General features: G+C 32.5%; 1 long non-coding RNA gene across 1 annotated transcript; it reads right to left on the minus strand.

Annotated features, from left to right (window-relative positions):
* Window positions 1-298: 298 nt before the first annotated feature.
* Window positions 299-25745, minus strand: LOC127736922 (uncharacterized). The gene is made up of 2 exons (XR_007999244.1): window positions 25650-25745; window positions 299-739 (listed from the first exon to the last, which is right to left on the minus strand). It is a non-coding gene; the product is annotated as an uncharacterized LOC127736922 (long non-coding RNA).
* Window positions 25746-26484: the final 739 nt, after the last annotated feature.

A 26484-nucleotide genomic window follows, 5' to 3' on the forward strand; every position in this document is an offset into this window, starting at 1 on the left:
GTTTAACTTTGAAATTTGTATGACAACAGAAACAATGTCAATTTGCTGGATAATGATATATTCTCAAGCGACCAATCAAAACTTGTTATTATCATCGTTGGAGGAATAGTGTGACAACAGGAAAAGACATAAATACAACAAGAAATTTTAGAAAGCAATATTTTGTACATTAGAGAAAAAAAGTAAGCTGCTTAGACACCGACATATTTTGATTCGCTATAAAATGAAATCATAGAACTAATTTCTTTAGAAAAAAACAAAATTATAAAATTTACATAATAAGAATAGCAAGTCATCGTGGTTTAATAGTGTATATTTTAAATTCACTTTCATATTTTACAGATTATTGCATATAAACTTATTTTTTTCAGTATTTTGAATTATAAGGTGAATTACACTTTTAATCAATTAGATCTAAAAAGCACCATTAATATACCCTAATACATATGTAATCTTTACAGATTATTTATTAGCTTTAGACCAAAAACATTTATAGCAATGACCGTTTTATTGCATTGCTGCAGCTATGTGGACATGCCTCCAAATTAGATATGCAGTTATCGAAACAGTCGTCCTCTTCATCCATATTTGCTATTGCATAAACAAAGTCACAGCTGTTGACGCATTTCGTAAATCTTGTTTGGCATTGTTTATGACACATCATCATCATCACTCCAAAACTCTCTGTATTTGGTATGAAAACCAGGAAACCAAACATCAGAAATACGTAGGTGCTCTTCTGGAATAAAATATTCAGATATTAACTGTACAATTCATGTAGATTTCATTATGACAATTTTTTAAACGAAATCATTTGGTTATTACATATTTCTTATTTCTTATTACTTTTTCAATTCCTATAGTACAGTACATATGCAATGAATTATCAAAAATTTGTAGAACGGATTACCAAATTTTTTATAACGATTTCATTAATTTATCATTACAGATTTGATTTATGATTGTTAGAACAACAATGCAACTGTGTTGTTTAATCTATATCCGAAATTACATTCTTTTTATCTTTTTTTAATTACCGATTGAACATTTATAAATCTTGTGCGTCCGAAGCGCTTTTCTATATATGCCTTCATCAGGAATACTCGAACCAAAAAAAAAATGAAAGCCAAAGATGCAAAAACACATGAAAGCGGGAGAAGCTGTATGAACAAAAGGGACCTAAAAACAATAGCAAAATATATCTAAAGGTCAACCATGCCTGACGGAGTAGGGACCTTTTTTTTTTTAAATAATATCCACTGATAACTAATGAAAGGTAAGTTACCAATTGTATATTCGATATATTAAGAATTTAATCTGTAATAAGGCACTTTACAAATTGCAATTAGAAATTTTAGAATGCGTTTTTACGGTTAGCTATATCGAACTTAAAATAAAAGGAATTGAAAAAAAAATCGTAATTACAAATAAACGAATCGCGTAACAGGTGATGCATCATGCATGCCAGGAGGTGATCACCTGTCGTGCATCTCAGTCTGATTTGAGTTCATTCAATTCGATTTATCTTCACTCACAATTTTCCCTACTTTGTAAAAGGGAGGCGAAAGATACCAAAGGGACATTTAAACTCAAAAGTCGAAAATAAACTGAAAACGCCATGGCTAAAAAAGAAAAAGACAAACAGACAAACAACAGTACACAACATAGAAAACTAAAGACTGAGCAACACGAACCCCACAAATAAATGGGTGTGATCTCAGGTGCTCCGAAAGAGTAAGCAGATCCTGCTCCACATGTGGCATCCGTCGTGTTTCTCATGTAAGTACAAACCCGATGATAAGTCTAATTCGGAAGGTCATATTCGGGGGAAAAGGGACGGGATTATAGTTACAACAATTGGAACATATCCGTCGTCATTTGTGAACAGATATTCCATAACGGTCAACCAACTCGTGATGGCGTCCGTAAAATTTACGAAGGGATGATTTCAACTTCACCACTTGGAACTCTTGGTTTAATAGCTTCCTTGTAAGCAGCAACCCTATATCAAGGAAATCATGATAGGAAATACAAGCCCCGGAATATCTTACCAACTGGGAGATATAATGTTGCTACATAGAAATGGAAAGTTCACAATTGGGAAGCTGAAATCATCTCTGTAATCTGGACTGATGAAACTTGCTCTAAACATCGGCCAATATACATGTGTTCATTTTGGTGCGACACTTAAATAGTTACATCGAAGAAAATTTGAACTAGGATAAATCTCGGAATAACAACGTATTTATCAACAAATTGATGCAAAGTTATCAGATTCCTGATGTAGTAATAACTGTTTCAGTTCGAAATGTAGACTCATTATCAAAATTCAAAATAAAATTAAAAAACACGGCATTCGGAATGAGAATCCATCTCAACATCATTTAAATGGACCTAGAAAAATTGAATATAATCTGAACCCAATTTAGATGTTCGGCATCTTTCTTGAATTGTAAATTATTTAGAGCTAACATTATATCTGATCCAGCATGAAGATGTGGATTGGATATTGTGGAAATTTTTTCTTTTATTGTCCTTTCTATTTGAATAAAAGGGCAATTCTGTCTAATGGTCTCTGCTGGCTTCCCGAAGGCTGCAATTTGGAAAAACAACTATTAGTTTTTTTAGAAAGATACTCTTTCCTATGATAAAAATTTGCAAATTGTTAAATAAGTTTTAAATTCTATAAAGAAATCAAAAAGATTCCTCGTGGTATAATATCAATATAAGTAAAACGCACGTCATCATCATTATCATCATCATCCTAATCTCTGTCGTTCTTTCTTTACCTCCTTTCCTTTTTTCAGTATAGTTTTAATAATATTTATGTTGTTTATATTATATAATGCATGCTCACATTCAATTTGTATTGTTATACATATTGTATTGTGGAGAAGACTTCATAAGTATGTTTTACTTGTGTCTGGTCCTTTTTGCTTTGAGCGAATAAACTATGTTTTAAATTAAACTAAAGTGCTTGGGCCTTATCTGTCTGAACATCCTTTAGTCATGTACATTAGAACTATATTAACTAGCGTTTGATAAAAACGATTTATAGACGTGTATAATGATGTCTAGCTGAAAAGAATCGACAAGTTATTCTCTCAATGCATACTTAATTTCAAAATATGCTGTATTTCATTGCAAACATTTAGCTCTAAGAAAACCAAAGCATGGTATATCCATTCCTTGAGAAATTCAGGTGTAGATAGTGTCATATTTGTCTGATAATTATATCTTCGCTTAGCTTGTTGTGATAGTGTGGTCGTTCGTCTTCTCAAAACTCCTTCCAAACCGGTGTATAAGTACCGAAATAGAGCTATATGATCAAAAAGGATCTAAAGTAATAGTCAAATTCATCTGAGAGATAAAAACAAAGGATTGGGTATCCATCCATGACACAAAATCAGTACATGCACAGCAAAAAACACACAAAAAGCAAAGCACTGGCTGAGTCAACTTTACCTGAGGAAGTTAAAACCTCAGTTTCTTAATAATTTCTAAATTTACTTCTGGTTAAGAATAATTTTTAAAGTCTTCCATAGCAAATCACTTATTGCATAATGTATAAACATGGCAATATGAGCGCTAAAAGTTTTTATCTGCCATATCTTCCCGCGCCTTTCCAAATTCAGAAACGTCGTCAGTTGTCTTTTTTAAAATGAGGAGATGTGGTATGAATGCTACTGATGATGAGACAAATGTAGACTCATTATCAAAATTTTAAAATAAAATTTAAAAAACACGGCATTCGGAATGAGAATCCATCTCAACATCATTTAAATGGACCTAGAAAAATGGAATATAATCTGAACCCAATTTAGATGTTCGGCATCTTTCTTGAATTGTGACTTGTTTAGAGGTAACATAATATCTGATCCAACATGTAGATGTGGATTGGATATTGAGGACATGCGCCATTTTTTTCTTTTATTGTTCTTTCTATTTGAATAAAAGGGCTATTTTGTTTAATGGTCTCTGCTGGCTTCCCGAAGGCTGCAATTTGGACATACAACTATAGGTTTTTTGGAAAAGATACTTTTTCCTATGATCAAAATTTGCAAATTGTTAAATAAGTTTTAGTTCTATAAAGAGAGCAAAAAGATTCCTCGTGGTATATATCAATATAGGTGTTATTTAAAATGTTGCCTTTGGCAATTCATAATTTTACTATAACAACTTGCCAAAGACAAAATTTTAATATATAGGTAAAACGCACGTCATCATCATTATCATCATCATCCTAATCTCGTTCGTTCTTTCTTTATCTCCTTTCCTTTTTTTAGTATAGTTAAGTAATATTTATGTTGTTTATATTATAAATTGTATGCTCACATTCAATTTGTATTGTTATATATATTGTATTGTCGGCGTAAAATAATGACAGATACCCGACGATCGGTTTAATATAGAATGGTAATATGAATAAAAAGAGATGTGCGTAAGGGATCAAACTGTAATAAATGAGATTTATTCATAACATTGTTAGGTTGAAGACGATCTTGATCTGTATATGTTTATATACGTTTTATATTTCTAAATAGATTTTCCTCCTTTTACAGTTTCTGTAGACTTATCTTTTGGAATGAAAACTTCGGTTGTCCATTGACAATATATGATGACCATGTCCATTAGAATACCCAATACATGACAAGAATCCCGACAAATAGCTGAGATAACCATCGTTCTACACCTGTATCATTACATTAACGGTAATAGATAGATATCATAAAACTTTATGTGATTTGTTTTAGTATTAGATGTAAGCCTCTCATATTTGATGCCCCTCAGATATGAGAGGATTACATCTGATTTACATAGAAGTAATAAATATTTTTTTGTTTCACTTGTTTTAAAAAGAACAATTATAGTTTTGATAAAACAGGAAAATTGTCATTATCTGAAATTTTCCAGATGCAGTAACACTTCCTTCCAGAGGATGTTTTGTAGTTATGGATTTGGAATTAAATCTTAATTGGGTCTATTTTTCTGTCATCAAATTGATACCTCGTCACTATTTTGTATGGCAATATGAATATCTCTGTATTATCTTGTCTTTTTCTGGTTTAATTGCCAAAATCTGTATTTTTTGCTGCTAAATGATAACATTTGTAAATAGATTTGTCGAATGTGATTAAACGATACACTAAAATTTAATGCATAATACGTCAGATAGTAATAGCAGAACTCTCGATGTCATATAATGTATACTGTGACTTGGTGGACCTTAGATCCTATGGCGGCTAGCCATATCCGGAAAAATGTCCTTTTTTGGTTTTGGTTTTTAGTCTTATTGTGGAACTCTTCAATATTAAGATACAAAAAAGTATTTGTATGCATACAATATATTCGGTGTGAGCCTAGGCTCCATGTTGAAGGCCGTACTATTACTGTTTACTTTTTATACATTGTGACTTTGATGGAGAGTTGTCTCATTGACACTCATACCACATATTCTTATCTATAATTGTTTTAGTCTATATTATAAATGTATACAAACCAACAATGGCAACATGGAAAATGGCCCTACATTCATGAAATTATCCTCGACTCAGTATACATTACTGATTGCAGTTCATTGATTCCATGATTGTAAAACTATTAAAGGAGAATGTTTCTTGAAAAAAAACCTTAACTGAAGTTTACGTATTTTTTTGAAAGAATTACAGACCCCCCTTTTAAAAGTGACCATGTACTTTTTTTGTCATTTCCGAAATTAATGTCCTTTGTTACAACTCGAAATTCCGAATGATTTTATATTTCATTGTTTTGTATTGTTTGATGTACATCAGATACAGATTTAACTGAATTCTGTCATTTCTGCCTTTCTATTTGTCCAAATAAATTTGTATGTTGTATTCTTCCCACTACGAAAAAAAAAAAGGAATCTCCAATCCAAGAGAGCTGACAAAAATAAATAAAAAGGTCAAAAACGGTAAATCGTCCGGCATCTGGCAAGCCGCCATATGATCTAAGGTCCACCTGCATGACATGCATCTAAATACGGCCTTATATTTTGTAAAGTTGCGTTTCATGTTAGTTTTATTTTCATTAAACTGTATATTTAATCGCACCAGAGTCGATACATAGGACATATCTTTTTCCTTATAATGTACATAATATGACCTGTTGTATGCGGCTTATGTTTCTGCAATAAGGATGAAGCTTTTACAATGAGATTCATATAATGTCTGTTTAAGAATTCGATCCACAACCTTTACACATGTTCATACATCCACAGCTGATCAGAATATCAAGCTTGAAAGTTTTTCTGTTTTCTAGTTAATGAATAAATCATCCCTTTATTTTTTGTTCTCTCCCTACGTTTCCCCTTTATTTGATTGCCAATTTAACAGGAAGGACAATTTAGAATAGTCAACTATCAATAAATGCCAAAGAAGACAGTAACAGTCGGCACCAGAAATGTTTTGTCATGCGTCAGTTATTAAAAATTCCTTTAATTTACACCTATTTATATCGAAGTCAAAAAGCATATGATATTATGCCCGTGTACACAACTCGTTTTTCAAGAACAACTTTCATCGGTTCCCTCGAGAAAAAAGTTTGAAAAGCCAAAAATATAAAACGTTCGGAAACATATAAAAACATATAAAACCAAAAGGAACTGACAAAAACAGTCAAAACCACCAACGGAATATTTTCTGTTGTAAATACGAGAAAAGAAAAAAGAATTTACTTGCAAAAGTTTTAAATTTAAACAGAAATGCATTTGAGGGTTTATTATTGATTTAGTGTTTAGTTTTTTATGAAACAACGCGTTTGCAGACTTAACAATGGTAGTTATTTAAAGGGCAAAAGGTTAGTTAAACTAAAATTGTCTTTCAATCCATTGATTTGTCTTCCCATTAACGCGTACTGTAGACATTGAATCGATAAATGTCAGGATTCATAGTAATTTGAAATTCATGTTTTGTCGCAAAGCGCCATCGCTAAACCAGAACTGAATATATTTGGTTATTCGGTATATTATAATGTCTAAATGAACTCCATAGAAATATTTTCTTTCATGTTTGTTAATTTCGTGTTACATATGAAGACTTCCATAAACTTGATTTCACAAAATTTTGATTGCCAAACACTTTAACATACGAGGTGTATTCTCAGTAAGGTTTTGGTACCAAACAAGGTTTTTATTTTCTGATTTTAAAATATAGCTGCTGGTAATTCTTAATGTAATACTGAACAAAATACGTACTTCCGTTGCTTTTTAAGTCACTCCTGAGCCAGAAAGAAACATTTTTCACACTGAATCTTATGCTATAGACTAATAACTTAGCACTTGATTGAAAAATTAGGGAAGATATTGACTACTTATGGTTTGAATAAAGCCATTTCCGGTGCTCTATGAAACTCCATTAAAACCGAATCAAACGATATATAAAATATTTGGAAAAAAATACTTACATATGATAGTAAAGTGGAACACCCACGTATTCCTGCCCGTTTATATAATAACAACTGTAAAAGAAGACAAGTCAAGGAACTTTACCTGATCAAAATGGAATGCTTGCAAACAAATCGTATGCGAATTTTCTAAATTTAAATTACAACAAACACATAGAATATATTACACGTGACAATCTCTCGGATCAGATGAGTCTTTTCTATCATTTTTGTGGGAGGGTTTGTGTTGCTAAATCTCCGCTGAGTGGACTGATGTTTATCTGTTCGTCATTTTTGTCTCGCCTGCGACGAAATTCGCAGTATGCGATACATAGGTATTACTATCCGGCGGCGGCGGCGTAAACTATTTGTATAAAGCTTTATATTTCATAAAGTAGAAGACCTTGATGCTTCATACCTTGTATGCAGATACCTTGTGTTACGAAGTTTCCGTCTGTCATATGCCCATTGTCCTTGACCTCATTTTCATGGTTCAGTGACTGCTTGAAAAAAGTTACAATTTTTTTGTCATCTGAATTTCTCACTTATAATGAGTAATAGGATAACTACATTTGGTATATAGGTTCCTTGCAACGTCTACATGTCCGTCAGACAGGGTTAACCTGACCTCAATTCATGGATCAGTGATCAAGGTTAAAGTTATGTGATTAGGTCCGTTTCTCAGATACTACAAGCAGCAGGTCAATTATATGTGGTGTATGGAATGATTGTAAGGGGTACATGTCAGACTGGCAGGTTTCATATGACCTTGACCTCATTTTCATAGTTCATTGGTCAATGTTAAGTTTTTCTGTTTTGGTCTGTTTTTCAAATACTAATGGCAATAGGTCAACTATAATTGGTGTATGGAATGATTGTAAGGTATACATGTCTGTGTGACAGTTATTATCTGGCCTTGACCTCATTGTCATGCATCTTTAAAAATGTTAAGTTTATGTGATACGTGAAGTAAATCCTTTATTTTTAAGACTTTCAACATAAAATCAATGGTCAGTAAAACAGGCGAGGCATTCAGCGTGTGCACTCGTGTTCTATATGCTATGGTGTTGTCTTGTTGTCTTTGAATTCTGTTTAGATTGTTTCATTATCATATCATATTATAATATTAACTTCTCTGTTATTGCTGTTATTATAGACAGTTGAATCCTGATAGACAATGACAGAAAGGTGGCGAAAGAGAATGTGATAGGAGTCATTTTGAGCCTTTGAATCAATCTGCAGTTGACTAATTAGTGCAATATCAAGCTCAGTTCTAATTACATGAACACTGCAATGCTATTTTTTTCAGTGTGTAGCCACACTGATTTTTTAGGAAGCCGCCATGTGCTCAATACTGCCTAATTTGCACACTTAAAATTGCTTATGTAGTTTGATATTTACAATTATTTCATGTACAAAGATTTTCTTTACAATATTCTCCGCCCAGTTTCTTTGTTTTATTACTCGGATAACCGTGAGGAAATCCGAAGTAATGCTGGGAATCCGAAGTAATATGGCAGTTTCTGTGTGTGCTTTTAAACACGCAATTATTAGAATAATTGTTTCAAAGACATTATTATGTGTGCTTCCGTATTTTCAAGTAATCGTTATAAGTTTTACCTATGTAAAAAATATTCCTATGTGTACTTAATTAAGATATTACACAAATCCTACAAGATCATGACTAGTTCAGACCTAAAAATAAATATAATTCATTTAAAGGTTTTATAAAAACAAGTTCTAAAAACTACTTTGAAATTTGATTCATAACAAAATGCAAAATGATGAAATAAGTAAACTTTATTTAAATAAGAACCTTTAACAAAATTTGATTTTTGAAGATTATTTAAGAACACCAAACTTCACATATAGAAAATTAATAAAAAAAAAACCTAAGAATTAGAGACCATCATTTAAAAATATAAAAAGGGAGACATTCTAATATGAAAATGTTATTTTTATGCTCAGCCCATCAACACCATCACAAGTAAATAAATGGGGGTCCTACATTAAAAATCATTAGAACTGAGGACATGGACTCTGGACTATTTACTGTAAATTATTGTGTATTTTATACGTGAATTTCAGTTATATTGTATATATACTTATTTTGTATTTGTCACAAACTTATTGTTTAAAGTTTGTAAAGCAATAAACTTTTGAATTTGAATTTGAATTATAAGCCTATATGTTTTTAAATTTAAATCCAGTTTCCAAGAGTTGTATTATATCACGACTGGTTTCAATGATATTTATTTATCTCTTATCTACTCTTAGTTTATCAACATAACACTACGGAGACAATATATACTCTCATCTCATGATTGTACATAATTTTGAAAAATATCCATTTATTAGTGTGTGATATACACAATACACATAGTCCAATACACAGCTTGCTTATCATTTTAAAGAAGGAATGTTTGATAACATAAAAAAAATAATTTTAAGTAAACGTTAAGAAAACAGAAGTAAAGTATCCCTTTCCTTATTTTGTTTTTGTCAAATGCATGTAAGGATGAACAGGGACGGATCCATAAAATTTTCAGGGGTGTCACCAAAACGAACTTTCAAAAAATATTTCAATTTCAGGGGCGGATCCAGGATTTAAGTTTGGGGGGGGGGGAGGGTGCGCAAAATTTTTTCAGGTAAAATTATCGAAATTCTTTATTAAGCTGAGGACAACCCATGCTTTGCAAATTTTAGGGGGGCGCACGCCCGCCACGCCCCGCTTGAATTTGCCCCTGAATTAAGTTTTTAGTAGATATAAAGGTCATTATAGGTAGTAACATAACAAATGATAACGCATGGTTTACAAAATTTATTCTAATTCTATTTTTCTTTGACCGCCTCTTGTTCTTTTTGTAGCGTGCTCCCCTCGAGTGCGGAAAGTTGTGGGTTCGAATCCCGGCCGGGTAAAACCAAAGACTTGGAATTATGTATTTGCTGCTTCTCGGCTAGGCACGCGCTTTTAGGAGTAAGAGCATAGACTGGTCGACTCGGAGTCAGAATAATTTGTCCGCGTAGGCTGACATATCTACCTGTTGACTGTTTCCTTGTGAAAAAGCACATTTAGAACCAGGCTTCGTGTGTCGGTTCAGTACAAAGTAGGGTTCATACTCTGATCATATCACATCATTATGATGCCCGAAAAGTGTAAACTATCATATCAAGGTATAAGTGTAAATACATAATACACGTTCATCAGTACTAATCCATTTTCAGGAAAATGACATCACTATTTAAACGCTCACATTCGAAAATGATTACTATCATGCAGACAATTTAAGAATGACAACAATGCATTTGGATGGTCAAACTAGATGCATTTCTATGCTTTCAGTTGCTGACCTTGGGCAATATTTCTTTTGTATTTTGCCAGAAAGAAAGCCCACTTTGCTAAACACCAAAACATTTTTTAGGTTTTCGAGCCATGAAATGCTAATACTCTGGGGACGGGCTGTGGTAGGGATCGCTGTAGTAGGTACTAGTAACTGTTTTCTGCTTCATTATATGGATTAAACTGAATTACCGGGTTCGGGGATTTCTCGCTGCGTTGAGGGCCCGTTGGTGGCCTTCGGCTGTTGTCTGCTCTGTGGTCGGGTTGTTGACTCTTTGACACATTCCCCATTTCCATTCTCAATTTTATTCTAGACTATTTGACTGAAAAGTTTTTTTTATGCTTTCCACGTTTAGAATCACCCCGCACACACACACACACACACATGTCATGGAGTCATGGCATAATTAAGAAACAGTGAGTAAATTAGAAATATTTTAAACTAATCAAAGCACGAAAAAAGTCTACGCTGTGAAGTTCTAAGGAAAATGACAACCTATGCATAGTGTTTACACAAGCGGGAGTCACATGAGTATTGAATTATAGTCACATAACTTCTCCAGTCACATAACTTCTCTCAATTATATATTTAATCACAGCTTTGGTGTTTTCCCTAAACCATTGTCTCATCAGCAATTATCAAAAATCACTTTTTTCATGTGTTTGTCATGTAAAATTTTGATATTTTCTATTGCAATGTTAAATTATACATTTAAAATAATCAAATATACAGAAAGCTCTGTTAAATTCTTTCTGTGCCCATTCCATGTAAAGGGCCTGTGATTAAGTATTTTTTATTGATTAAGGTCCTTCATATTTGTTTTTAGTAAATTGTATTATTACTAATTAATTAAGCAGTTAGTTTTCTTGTTTGAATTGTTATATATTGAACAAACTCGGACTACGATTAGTAGATTGTGTGGTTAACGGTTTTTTCCGACTTTTAAAATGTTTTACTTAATACAAGAAATAATTGTAACAGGATGCTGTTACGAAGTCTCCCAAACATAGCTCCAATAATTAGTCATTCCCATGGTCGCCTGACATTGGGCAAAGTCCAGTACAAATTGGTTTGGTCTAGTAAAGTGATATGCATAAGTGACGCCTAGGGATTAACCCTGTATGTCATTCAAATCTTCTTGAAATCATGAACAGGAATATATATGGTTTAGGGGTGGGGATCTCGACCATTTACAAGTTCTCAAAAAGGGGGGGGGGTGATTCTCAGGGGACTCTTTATTTCATTTGATTTGTTTGATTGTCCTGTACAAGAATATATATGGTTTTAGGTTGGGGATCTCGATAGTTTACAAGTTTTCAAAAAGAAGAGGGTGGGGTGACCCCCGTTAAGTTCCCCTATATTTCATTTGATTTGTTTTATTGTCCCATACAAGAATATATATGGTTTCAAGGTGGGAATCTCGACCGTTTACAAGTTCTCAAACAGGAGGAGGTGGGGGTGACCCAGAGAAACTCCTGCTATATTTCATTTGATTTTTTTTATTATCCCATACATGAATATATATGGTTTCGGGTTGGGGATCTCGACCGTTTACAAGTTCTGAAACAGGATAGGGTGTGGTTACCCCCAGGGACTCCCCTATATTTCATTTGATTTGTTTTATTGTCCCATACAAGAATATATATGGTTTAGGGGTGGGGATCTCGACCGTTTACAAGTTCTCAAACAGGAGGGAGTGGGGTGACCCCTAGGGACTCCCCCTATATTTCATTTGATTTGTTTTATTGTCACATACATGCATAAATATGGTTTAGGGGTGGGGATCTCGACCGTTTACAAGTTTTCAAACAGAAAGGGGTGGGGTAACCCCAGGGACTCCCCCAATATTTCATTTGATTTGTTTTATTGTCCAATACAAAAATATATATGGTTTAGGTGTGGGGATCTCGACTGTTTACAAGATAAAAGCACATTCTCAAATTGAAACGGGGGGTGGGTTGACTCCAGGGACTCAACCTATATTTTACTTGATTTGTTTTATTGTCCTGTGATCATTACTGAAGACCGCGTGTGTCTATCACTAACTGTTTTCAAGTTATAGTTATTTGAAAATTTAAAAAATAAAATCCCATAGGGTTCTTTAGTAAATCCCTCCCTTCTGTATGCCCTTAAAATACCCCTAAATAGACCCCAAGAAGAAAAATAATAAGAACTGAGCAAAAACAGTAAGTCTCCAAACTTTGTTTGGGAGACTTAATAACAAATAGTATATACGAATTTTGTTATGGTCCGATTTTGTGAGGCCGATAATGTAATAGGCAGAGTTTGTTATAGTCCGAGTCTGTTATGGGCCGAGATGAGATACCAGGTTACTTTCGATACACTCGGGCTTTTACGTCTTTAATAAACATTTGTAAAAATCGTAGTAAAAATAGCGTCGAAAAATGTTCATTCATGAAATATTTTAAACACGGTATTTATTTTCTTTTCAACCGGAGGACTGGAGAAAACCCCTGAAACCGGGATTATTGTACTCCCGTCGGAAGGTACACATATATAGATCTCACGCATGTCTGGGGAATACCGATAAAAGCGTAACGTAAAAACTGCTGTCTCGTGTATTGGTTTTAATTTCCGTGCAGCGCAGATCCGCGAAGTAATGTTTGTGATAGCCATTTTCAAAATGAAGGTGAATTCATTTGAATTATCGATGAACATTCAGTACATTTTAATTCAAGCTGTAAGCTAATCAAAATAGAAGTAACTCAAAATTTCGAAAGCATCTTTCTAGAATTAGTATTCAAACACTAGTACTACATTATCTAGGAGTAGACATAGTAAGATAGTCTGTCCAACTTCCGGTTTGAGGCCGATGCCTTAGGAAAGTATATTGCTATAGCAAGCTATAGCAAACTTTCCAAAAATGAAAGATAAGAATATAAAATGTCCATAGTACAATAACACAATGGCGGGATGTATAAATACCGAAACACATTTAACCAATTTTGTTATCCCTTTCGACCCTCAATGCCCACAGAACCTAGACAATTGATTGCATGATAAATACTAGTATGTTAATGTCTTAAAAATGGCTGAAATGCTTGAAAAAGCAGCTGCTAGTAGTTTATATATATTGAGGTAAACCATTTTTTTTAACTAATTTGCCAGCCATCAGAACTTGGGTTTATCCGAGTAAACAGCACGTCAGTACTTTGAATTTAAAAGGTCATGTTTTATATGGAAATATCATCAACATGCTTTGGAGATTATAAGTCTTAATGTCTTACACAGAAGCGAAAGCTCTGTTTTATGGCAATCGTATAACTTAATTTGTATTTGTTTCGGTAGAACAAAAGTCAATTACTATATATCTTTCCTGAACTTTGCAATAAAATGTCAAATATAATGAACCCTTGGCTGCTGAAACAAGCAGATAACTGAAACAGTTTACTTCATAAGACATAATTACTAACAAAAGCAATTTATTGGAAAATATAAATATCAAACAATGGTATCATTCAGTTGCTCAATTTTGCCTTTGTTTTGTAGCATCATATCTGCGTAGCCACTCCCTTCGTAAAACGAATTGGTCAATATAAAAATGTAAAAACATGTGTTTTCCAATGTCGTAATTTGTATCTAAAGGGGAATTCTTCTTAAACAAAATTCTATTAGTCCTAATTCGTGACAAATAAAAAGTTAGAAGCAAGTTAAGAAACTTAAAATAAATTAAACAAAAACAACTGTTCTAACATGACCTTTGTATCAGGATGATTCGTTTATCTGGCTGTTTTTTCCTCTATCTTATTTTCACCAAATATGGTAGTATGTGAGCCAAGGCTCCGTGTTGAAGACCGTACTTTGACCTTTAATTGTTAACTTTTAAACATTGTGACTTGGATGGAGAGTTGTCTCATTGGCACTCATACCACATCTTCTTATTTATAGTAACAATTATAGGTTAATATAAGTAAGCAACACAGGAAGCTAGATATTAATATATTTACTTTAGTGCCTTCCACGTTACGATTGTATTACTTTCAATAAAGAAAACAATTGCTGTTTGGTTTTTTTTTAATAAAATGTCATAATCTATGAAGTCTTTATAGTTATCATTTATGATAACCTGATTGAAATATAACATTAATTACAGCCAATGTTAATAAAATCATTGTGATCAGTAAATCATCAATCAATTCAATTATGATGTATTTATTTGTACCTTACTTTGGGTCATTTACATCCCAAGGTGTATGAGAACAGGTGTGATTAGTGCAATTTTTGCTGACAAAAAGTCTATATACATAACAGAATAGACAAAAGGAATGTTTGATTTATGTATATATATATCAGATGCAGGGGTTTGAATCGCGCTGAGGGAAGAACAAAAATTTGCTAACGCAAATTTGCATATCTAACATTATTGCGCTAAATGTGAGACGAAGTATATTCAGTTATGGCGCTAGCCCTGTATAAGCAAAGGTTATCCAATGGAGAACGTCTGTCGTAAATTGTCACATATTTAGACTATATAATAAAATTAAAATTTGATGGTATGGCATGGTAAGTACAAGTATTAACCTTTACGACAGATAAAAACAACTGATCTGCAAGGTATACTATCTATTTTACACTATCCATCATGTTATGTGTGACAACCCTAAATAAAGCCGACGAGGAAAGGCATTACTCGACTAACGAAAGCTTTATTTTTATATAGCATAGTTGTTCGAGTGGTCTTTGGAGTTGGACACAGTGCAGGGGTTTGAATCCCGTTGAGGGAAGAAACAGAAATTTGCTAACGCAAATTTGCAGATCTAACAATGTTGGGCTAACTTATGATTTGAGACGAAGTATATATAAATGATGGTGGTAGCCCTGTTTAATCACAGGAGTTGTCACATATTTAGACGTATATATATATATATATAATATTTATATAGAGAATTGTGAATTGTATCCACTTATCTTAGTTAAATTCTTTTTGATATAACATGATTGTGTTTAATTTTATATTCAAGAAGCATTTTACGAATTTCAAAGGGAGAAGTAAATTTTAAAGGCCTTAGCAACATTGGGCACAACTTTTAGGAAAATGTAGTTTTTCATTGAGTTCAAACTTCGTAAAGGATTTGATTCAACGAATGTCTTGAGTTGAGTGTCACTAATGACTCTTCAGAGAAGAAACGCGCATCTGATGCAATGAATTATAAAATTGAGAATGCAAATGGGAAATATGTCAAAGAGACAACAACCAGACCAAAGAGCAGAAAACAGTCGAAGGCAGTATCTTTGATAAGTTTTTAACCACTGGGTGGATGCCACTGCTGATGGGTATTTTTTTTTTGTCTCCGATGGTATTATCGACCCAGTAGTTGCCTCTGCTTTGCTGACATAAAATATTATTGATGCGATAATCTCTGTAAATTTACTATTCAGGAAATTGAGGAGATCCAAACGTAGCCTCTGGCTGTTTAAATAAATAAAGAATTAAATAAAATTAAAATCATTCGAACAGTCGGATGTTTTAACAACAGGCATATATAGCCTAACCAGATTTGGCACATCTTTTTGGAATTTTGGTTTTGGATACTCTTTTACTTTATTATTAACTTGATTATCATACTGCTTTGGTTCGAGCACCACTAATGAGTTCCATGTATACGTAACGCTCGACTGGCGTACAAAGTTTCTAGTTTCGTCGATCAGTTTTTGGAATTACAATGTTCTCTTACTTCGTAAATGATTTGGTTTTCCAATGGCTTTGGTTCGCGTGTCACCGAAGAGGAAACGCGCGTCTGGTGCACTAAATTATATTTCTGTTATCTTTGATTACAAAACTCATTATGTAGTTTCTTCTAACTATGCATAGATTATTAGTAACTGAAATGTGAAAAAAAGTGTAAACACAAATACCGAACTTCAAGGTAAATTCAAATATGGGAAGTCCATAAAAACTGAAAAAACAAGCGTTAGACTTTATCAACCAACGGTACAATTGGAAAACAAGTGTCGTATATTTCTGACTTGGTACAGACAGACAACTTATTTTTTAAGCAAACGATCAATTAAAAAAATAATCATGGCTAAAAATTCAGAGTATATAGTCCATTTGTTTTTCTTTTATATAAAAGAAAAAATAATCTGTCTTATATAGATAAAACTGATAAAACAAAGGTCACTGCTAGTAGAATAAGGTTGTTTTACTGAATAATTTTAACAATGGAATGAAATAAAAAATAAACTACTAACATCGCACGGTCAAACACACTTTTTAACATCAAACATTCATGAAAGGTTCCTAATTGCTTGTTGTTACGTTGGTTTAGACCAGGATTAAATTTTACATTGGATTCTATTGAAAAAGTTACTTAGAGCATCTATTTTGAAATTAATAAGATTAGTAAGACAAAACTGCCAATTGTCTCATGCGAGTCTCTATAATATCTGAATGAATCGTAGCAGATCATACGAGTTGTTAGATTATACATGTATGTTAAGGTTTGGAGTTGTGTGAATTCTAAGGTATGATTCAGTTCAGTTGGACTCCGACGTCAATGCAAAAAATGATGAAAATTCCATCTGACCAAGTACACACTTTTACATCTCTCTCGAATGTAATTGGTTTCTAGTCGCTTGTCGCTAACAGGAAGACAAGAAGCGCATGCTTGTTAACTTGAATCTATTTATTATGTTATTAACTTTTCTGCTTACCTATTATAAATGTATGTATAGAATTCATTCAACACAATCTATAATTCTAATTTATTTAGTTTATCTGCCTATGATATATACGGAGAATGTGTTTCAAACAGAGGCACCTGTCTCTCATTTTGTGTTTACCGTTATACCATAATGCTATATTAAGGTGTATACTAGGTACTTTTTAGATAAGGGCATGTGTTTGTTTCAAATAATTGTACAAAATATTTTTCTTCCAATCACTATTAACTTGGAATTATACTGGAATTCTATTTACTCAACAAAATGGTCGTATACCATTCTGGTTATTCTGATTAGGTCGTTTTGATTTCAATTTTTGCTATAGTATACGTATTTGCTAAACTCCGTGCGGTGAGAGTTGCTTATTACAATTAACAGATAATACCACTTAGAAAACAGTATGATAGGAATATAATATTTCTAATAAAACATTATTTCGACTGGCCTATTTTTTCTGTTTTTATATCATTAGCAGATTAGTGTATTATTGATTTCATTGTATGTCAAAATTCATATACATGGTATTTCTTGTATTGCAATAAACAATTTCAATTAATATGTTTTTCCTCAAATTTAGGTAAATGCTGTCTACTAAAGAAAAATAAAACATTCAGGTTTGTGGCATAATATTCACATCCGCATTTTTTAACCATGGCGTTCTCAGTTTATTTTCGACTTATGCGTTTGAATGTCCCTTTGGTATCCTTCGCCTTTTTTCACTTAAAATATTAAGGTTAATTAGAACAGTAACTATAATCGTGACAATCCCTTAAATTCAGAGATCATTGTTGTTACGATTTAAATGAAGCAATAAATAAAAGACAAAAAAAATCAGAACTCTTGTATAAATGATAAAGATCCATTCACATAAATACAGATTTTAAAAATAATGACTTCAATCTTTACTGACTTTTCCACATATAAAATCCAAATAATTTAAGATGATAAAATAGTCTTTTGACCTGGGGGCGTTTGCAAATTGTAAGGAACATGCTGAAAAACAATCAATCGATCAATATGATATTTCCAAGTCAAATATCGGCAATAATAAGATACAAACATAACAAATATGATACAATGATTTATATCCTTCGGATAAACATGAAACGTAGGTCTTAGAATGTCTAAATAAAGAACTTAGAATTCGCAATAAATCATGGAATCCCAAATATACCGTAACCCCACATCATTCACGAACGAGGAGAATTTAGAAAATCACAAATCCGTCCTTCTCCCCTTAGGTAATAACATACAAAAGAATACTGAAAATTGCCGTCTTTATACTGGATACCTAAACAGAGAACGATACATACAACCGGGTCGTCTAGTTGTCCGACTAAACATATTTCTAAAGTTCTTACTTCCATTCTTTGTACGGTAAAAAATGGCCTTTAAATATATTGTGATGATATATATTTAACCAGTATTGTCAATCAGATGAAGATTCTTATTTTTTAAAGATTTACTCCAAACTCCTCTATTACAATCTTTAAGAAATTTGCAGCAATATCAAAATTTTTAATTTTTCTTTGCTTCACACTACTATTCCCCGTGATCAATGAAAGATCGACATCATTAATTGTCTCATTCAACAGAGCTTTTTCTACAAAAAATAGGAATCGGAGATACAAATTTCTTGCTTCAGCTCATGAAAAATCTTGCTTTGTGGAGAACAGATTCCAACAACAAAAACAGTGAAGAAGTAACAAGTTTGTTAAGTTTAGTTAATTTAAAGAGACAGTCAGTAATCCAACGGTTAGAGGCTGACTTGTTTTTGTACTCGTATGAAGCAGAAGTTATACAGAACCTTCTAAAAGTAAAACAAGTAAAGAAAATACTTCGAAAGGACTTTAATATCACTTTCACGACCCCAACGACACTTACAAAGGAGAAAATCCTGGATAATCATAGTTCTGGTCTATTTTCCTTTGAAATTTCTATCTGCATTCACTGTATTGGATACCTGAATTACATAAGTGTCCTTACAAACAACATTATATTGTTAGGTCTCCACGAAAAAACTCTTTCTAATTTTGTGACTTCAATTTTATCAGCACATTAAGCCGGGCTTCAAAGTTATTGTGAAACTACCTATTCTAGTGATGGCGTAATACAGATGTGGATGCTAAAAAATTCAAAAGATCTTTTAGAGTACATGCAATCTAAGACTCTTTCATCTTGCAATAGTATTAAAACATTTAAAGTTTGAACACTTTACACAAGTTTTCTCCTTTCCAAACTAAAAGTCAAATTGAAAGAGTTGGTCCTGCTTTGTTTCATAAAAAATAATGGTCAACGTAGATACAAGTATCTTTTCTAAGAGAGGGATAAATCGTACTTTGTAAAAAATCACTCTAATTCATATAAAAAATTATCCGAAACTGACATTATCAAGTCTTTTGATTGACAACATATTTGTTACGTTTGGATGACGTGTTTTTCAACAAACAATCGGCATTCCCATGGGAACCAACTGTGCTCCTCTTCTTGTCGACTACTTCACACAGGAGCTTCTTAGAAAGACAGAAAAGAACATTATCATTTAACTTCACTTTCTGCTATATAGATAATGTTCTGTCACTAAAGTATTCAAAGTTTGGTGACTTTCTTGAACGCAATTATCGAACTTGAGATAAAGGATACAACACATACAGTTAGGTCTGCCTCATATCTTGACTTTAATCTAAAAATTGACAATGAGGGTCGGTTGAAAACAAAACTTAACTACAAAAAAAAGATGATTTCACCTTCCCAATTGTGAACTTTCCATTTTTACGTAGTAACATTCCAGCAGCACCTCAATATAGAGTATATATCTCCAAGTTGATATGACATTCCAGGGCTTGTATTTCCTATCATGATTTCGTTGATATAGGGTTGCTGCTCACAAGGAAGCTATCAAACCAAGAGTTCAAAGTGGTGAAGTTAAAAATCATTCCTTCGTAAATTATACGGACGCCATTAAGAGTTGATGGACCGTTATAGAATATCTGTTTGACAGATGACGACGGATATTTTCAGATTGTCGAAAGCACAATCCCGTCCCCTTTTTCCCCTAATGTGACCTACCGAATTAGACTTATCACCGGGTTTGTACTTACATGAGCAACACGACAGGTGACACATGTGGATCTGCTTACGATTCCGGAGCACCTGAGCTCACTCCGGTTTTTGTTGCGGTTCGTGTTGTTTAGTCTTTAGGTTTCTATGTTTTGTTTTGTGTAATGTATACTGTTGTTTATCGTTTGTTCTTTTTCTATTTTTGCCATAGCATTGTCAGTTTATTTTCGACTTATGAATTTGAATGTCCCTTTGGTATCCTTTGCCTCTCTTTTTCAGATATATTGATGAATACTGTCACTCAGTAACCCGCTTTTCAGTATGTGCTTATACCTTTTTAGAGACAACAATAGTTAACCAATGTTTAAATCTCATAAATCCATTAAGAAGATACAAAATTAAGGTGAAAAAAAACCAACTGAGGAAATCGCTTGAACTTCAAAAGGAACGAAACCAGTTGCGTCTATAAGGCATATATATATATATATATATATATATATATATATATATATATATATATATATATATATATTATGCATGCCTAACTCGCCATGCAGATCCACATTCAGAAAAAATATAAAGATAGGAAAAAATATCTATCGATTAATTTATAGATGGGACGACTATTATGGTATCTAAAGAACTAAGACCGCGAAAATATGTCGCTAGTGAGTTGAGACACAGACACATCGTCCATTTCAGTCTTTTTTCATCATAACTCTGTTGGGTCAGTTTTTGATAATGATGTTGGTATAAAGTAAACATGCACAAGTGAACGCATTAATGGAGATTTGGATACGCCATATGATTGAGCAGAGGGTTTGTTACTGCTGAGAAATGGGAAGTTGACAATTGTAATTAAGAAATCATCAGGTTTCTCATAAATTCGAGTTTGCATTCGCCCATCTGTGTCGATTCCCAGGAAAGATCAAGATAAGACCTGCTTGATTTGGTGGTAATCTCAACTTCACTTGGATATATGAAACATTTCTAACAAATAAAAACTCGCTGAGCCATTACACGTGTCCATTAATTTATTATAAGGATTTGTGTACAAACTATACATACGTGTAGACATGTTTTGCAAACGAAGTAAATACGAGTCCTTCACATTGTGTATTATTTCATACATTGCTACGAAAGGTTAAAGATTCATGTAACTTTTCAAATTTTGCCAAATCAGTAAAAACACCTACCAATCTTATCATATCATTAAAAAACAATTAAATCTGAATACAGAACAATATGCAGTTTGGAGCAAACCAAAATTGCCCATAAAAATGTGTTCTTATGTGTAGATCGAAGCACTGACTTACCTGCTAAAAACCTTTGCATTATCGAAATAAATTTTTTCATGACATCATGATTAAATGACCTCTCAAACTTCAGATACCAGGCATAATAAAATTACATTAACGGTACCAGTCTTACTGCACCAGATACAAATTTCGACAATTAATGTCTCTTAGGCAATGATCTATGCCAAAATATTTAACAACCCAAAACATAACACATTGTATAAATGTTAAAGAGCTAATAAAACCAATACCGACCAAATGAATAGCCAAACCCGGACACTGAATCAGAGTTATGCATAAGGGTGATAAAAATGTAACCAGCTTTGAAACTTTGATATACGTTCTTGACATATTCCGCAAAACCAAACAAATTTTCTGATTAGGAATATGTTCTAACCAGTATTTCTTCTTTTTTTTTTTTCTTGTGTAAGGCTGGAATTGTCACTGATTTTGCAAAACTTACTATTTTCTATCAAGTATGATATGTTTGTCACGTCACCAAAACAAATTGGCTCATGACGTGAACTCCACGTTATAATATAACTATAATAATAGTATAAATTTGAGAGGATATATTTAGTCATTTATTTATTATTCATTACCATTATATTTTTTCAGAAACCAATCTGATGCAGTTATAGTTGTCATTACAATACCGTTTTCAAAATGAAATGCTTCTGTGTTTATCATTTTTTTTTTACCAAATGTGAAATCTGCTTAAGGAACAAAGGTCGAGTTGTAATATGGCAACAATTGTGTCCATTTCACAACGATCGAGAAACTTTAATGTTACAAGCCAAGCTATTTCTGCAATTTTTGTTATGTTTCGGTTAATACGTATCGTGAATATGACATTAGAGACCAACAGTATTAAAGTACAAACTAGCATAATTAATATTGTTTTCGTCCATAAATGATAAGATTTCAGTTATAAAAAAAGAGGCGGAAGATACCAAGGGGACAATCAAAACTCATCAGTCGAAGAAAAATGACAACGCTATGGCAATAAACGAAAATTATAACTTATGACATGAATATTATGTTTACGAATACGTCCAACCAATTAGTTTTATCTAGTTTTACTATCCCTACTCTTTTTGTATTCATTTGTTTTTTGTATTTCATCGTATAAGCCAATGTTTTACTTTAAAATGTGTTTCAAATAATAGTTACTACAAGATTTTTGATTTTATAAACTAATTATTCCTTTAGGCAAGGGTAGAGGGAAGACCAAGTATAACAGCATTCTATATGAGGCCTGTCACATTCAATTTAACTTTTTTGTTCGTCTTTTGTTAACAAACATTTTATGCAGAAGGGATATGGCAACCTCCCTGATCTTTATTTCCCTCGTAGTTATAAACTTACTGACGGAAATATAAGATATCTTATATAATCTAGTTTTTATAAGATATCTTATAAACTTTATAAGAGATCTCATGTACTTTATAAGATATCTTCTTTAGTTTATAAGATATCTTCTTTAGTTTATAAGATATCTCATATATTTGATAAGATATCTTATAAAGAAAATTTTATGAGATATCTTATAAACTAAATAAGCTATCTTATAAAGTTTATAAGATATCTTGAAGTTAGAATAAACAATAAAACGGCTTGCCATAGAAATAACATTCATGGTACCAATTCTGCTGCACTAAATGCGCATTTCGACAATTCATGTCTCTTCAGTGATGATTGAGACCAAAATAATTGAAAAATTGAAAATCCAAAAACTCATACGAACATTGAAGAAATGATAGAACTAAAAAGGACCTAAAACATAGCCAAAGCCGGACAAGGAATCAGAGCTTTGCAATGAGGGAGATATTTTCCTTAATTTTAAAACATTTCCAAATTTTTATAATAGCAAAATTTCAACCAAACAATATCCATATTTCCATGCTGGTACTGAAGTGCTTGCTACCGGGCTGGCGGAAAACCTCGAGGTCTAAAAGTCCACCATTAAAGGTATCGACCCATTGGTAGTAATAACATTAACGGTACCAATTTTACTGCACCAACTGACGTTTTTCAGTTAAAGTCTCTTTAGTGATTCTCGAGGCTACAATAATTGAGAATTTAAAACTTAATACAAACGTTGGAGAGCTGATAAAACTTAAAACAAAACTAAAGAAAAAACCAGATCCAGACAAAGAATCAGAGCTCTTCCTACTTAGCTGGTGATACCCTTTGGACTAACAGTCCACCAGCAGAGGTATCGACCCAGTGGTACTAATAACATTAAGGGTACCAAATGTGAATTAGTTCCCATTAGTGATGATCGAGGCCAATATGATTGAAAATCCAAAACCTAATACAAACGTTAAAGAACTGATAAGACATAAAAGGACGTAAAGTATAGCCAAATCCCTGTCAAGCAATTAAATATGCGTATGTTCATGCCAGTACCTTACTGGGGTGGTGAATTTTTAATATCCAGCGGAGTTTAAATGTATATATTCGAAAGATTTTTCTAATAAATCTACAAGCATTCATAAATATGAAATTCCGAAAAACAGTTTGCTGTGGAAATCATTTTGGATTGAAATAAACTGTATCTTTTTTTTTTATTTTGGTACGAATAACATCTGAGACCACAATGAAGAAATTTGTTCCTACAAGACAATGCATATAGCTTAACTATCGGCGAAGTTAAGGTGTTTCATGGAAATATCCTACCAATTAATACTCAGTTTTCTAAACACATTAAAACGTTTGCATGATTGATTGTATATTATGTAGTCAAAACGCACATCAATTTACAAACAATTAAGATTTACAAAATTGATTTACAAAATTGTTTATCTATACATGTATACATATTGGCACTGACGAAGGCTATTTGTTCAGCCGAATTATTTGTCAACCCGATTTTATAACATCATCTTCGTATATAACCATCTTATGTAAGCACCGTTGCGCAAATCTTAAGGACTTTTATAATTATATATATATATACAAGTCTAAATTGAAAACATATATATATATATATATATATATATATATATATATATATATATATATACAAGTCTAAATTGAAAACAACGTTCAAACCTATGATTGCGTTGGATAAAAACCGCAATTTTTATACGTGTGCATGTAAAACAAATTTCTTGGTAGAGGGGTCTAAATACAGCACAAACAACATTTTCCAAAGGACCAAAAAAGTGAAAAGTATATTTTAACAAATCACATTTGACTAACAGGTCGAACAACTGATGTTCTTAAACCCTGCTGACTGCCATTGACGATTGCCAAATAAATTGATCACCAGATGTAACATGGATCTTAATTATTAATTTAATACCAAACAGAAAACAATAAACCTGCGGAAAAGATGGTATACCGCAAACGTGAGGTGCAAAAATTTGTACACCATATCCGGAATTCGACAATTAATGTCTCTTCAGTGATGTTAGAAATCGAAACGGTATTTGGAAGGCCATATAATTTGCCTCTATTTAGGATAGACTCTTGAATTTTGAAGATTCGAAATAGGGAGAACGGATTATATAAACCCGAAGGCAAATATAATACAAGCCCAAACGAAAAAATATAAACCATTCTAAATTTAAAACAACGTTCAAACCTATGATTGCGTTGGATAAAAACCGCAATTTTTATACGTGTGCATGCAAAACAAATTTCTTGGCAGAGGGGTCTAAATACAGCACAAACAACATTTTCGAAAAGACCAAAAAAGTGAAAAAGTATATTTAAAAAAAACGCATATATAAATTCATATAATATCTGTCTTTAACTACTTGAAATAGAAATCAACCTCTTTGTACAATGTTTTCCTCTACGAAATGTTTGGGCTACAAGCTGAAAAGAAGCAGTCTAAAAAAATGTGGCTTACCATTTCAATAACAGCCAACTTCCTCTTCAAAGGTTGGTTAAACGTGATCTGTATTTTGTTGTTTGAAAAATGTTAAACTATGTTGCTATCTTAGGATGCGTTATCTGACTGAATGCTGAATTGGATTTTTCATAATATTTTACCGTATGGAAACCAATTATCTGTCATTTCATATTTAGCAAGTTGAAGAAGTGTAGTGATTTTTTGTATTAAGGTCTGATTGAAATGAATTAATAAGGATAATACCAATTTGTAAAAATGTCTTTACGGAAACAAACAATTTATGACAATCGTATGCTGCTGTGTATTCAACTTTTAGCACGCATGATGATTCTGTAAAGTTTGCTGTTTATTGCAGACATTAAATCTATCCTTGTTTTTCTTCTTGGAAAATCATATTGTGCGACTCATTAGTTGTTCAGTACTGTCCATTGTCTGATTGCAATTTTCTGACTAAATGAGTCTCGTGTGTTTAATTTTAAATATAACAAATCCTACCATATATGTACTGTGACGTGTAAAACATTCTTTTAATTCAAAGTTTCTTTAATTGTTTTTGTAAAATTATATATATTTATCTTTAACGGGAAGCTTAATACCAAAATTTATGATAAAAGAGATGATTTTTCATTTCCTATTGTTAATTATCCATTTTTAGATGGTGACGTTCCCTTGTCGCCATCTTACGGTGTTTATATATCTCAACTTGTTCGATTCGCTCGAGTATGTAACAAAGTATTTGATTTCAACGAAGGAAATCTCTGTATTACTGAAAAATTATTACACCAGGGTTTTCGATATCACAAACTGGTCAAAACATTTACTAAATTTTATC

The sequence above is a fragment of the Mytilus californianus genome, unplaced genomic scaffold (genome assembly GCF_021869535.1).
Source record: "Mytilus californianus isolate M0D057914Y unplaced genomic scaffold, xbMytCali1.0.p SCAF_4, whole genome shotgun sequence".
Lineage (NCBI taxonomy): Eukaryota > Metazoa > Mollusca > Bivalvia > Mytilida > Mytilidae > Mytilus > Mytilus californianus.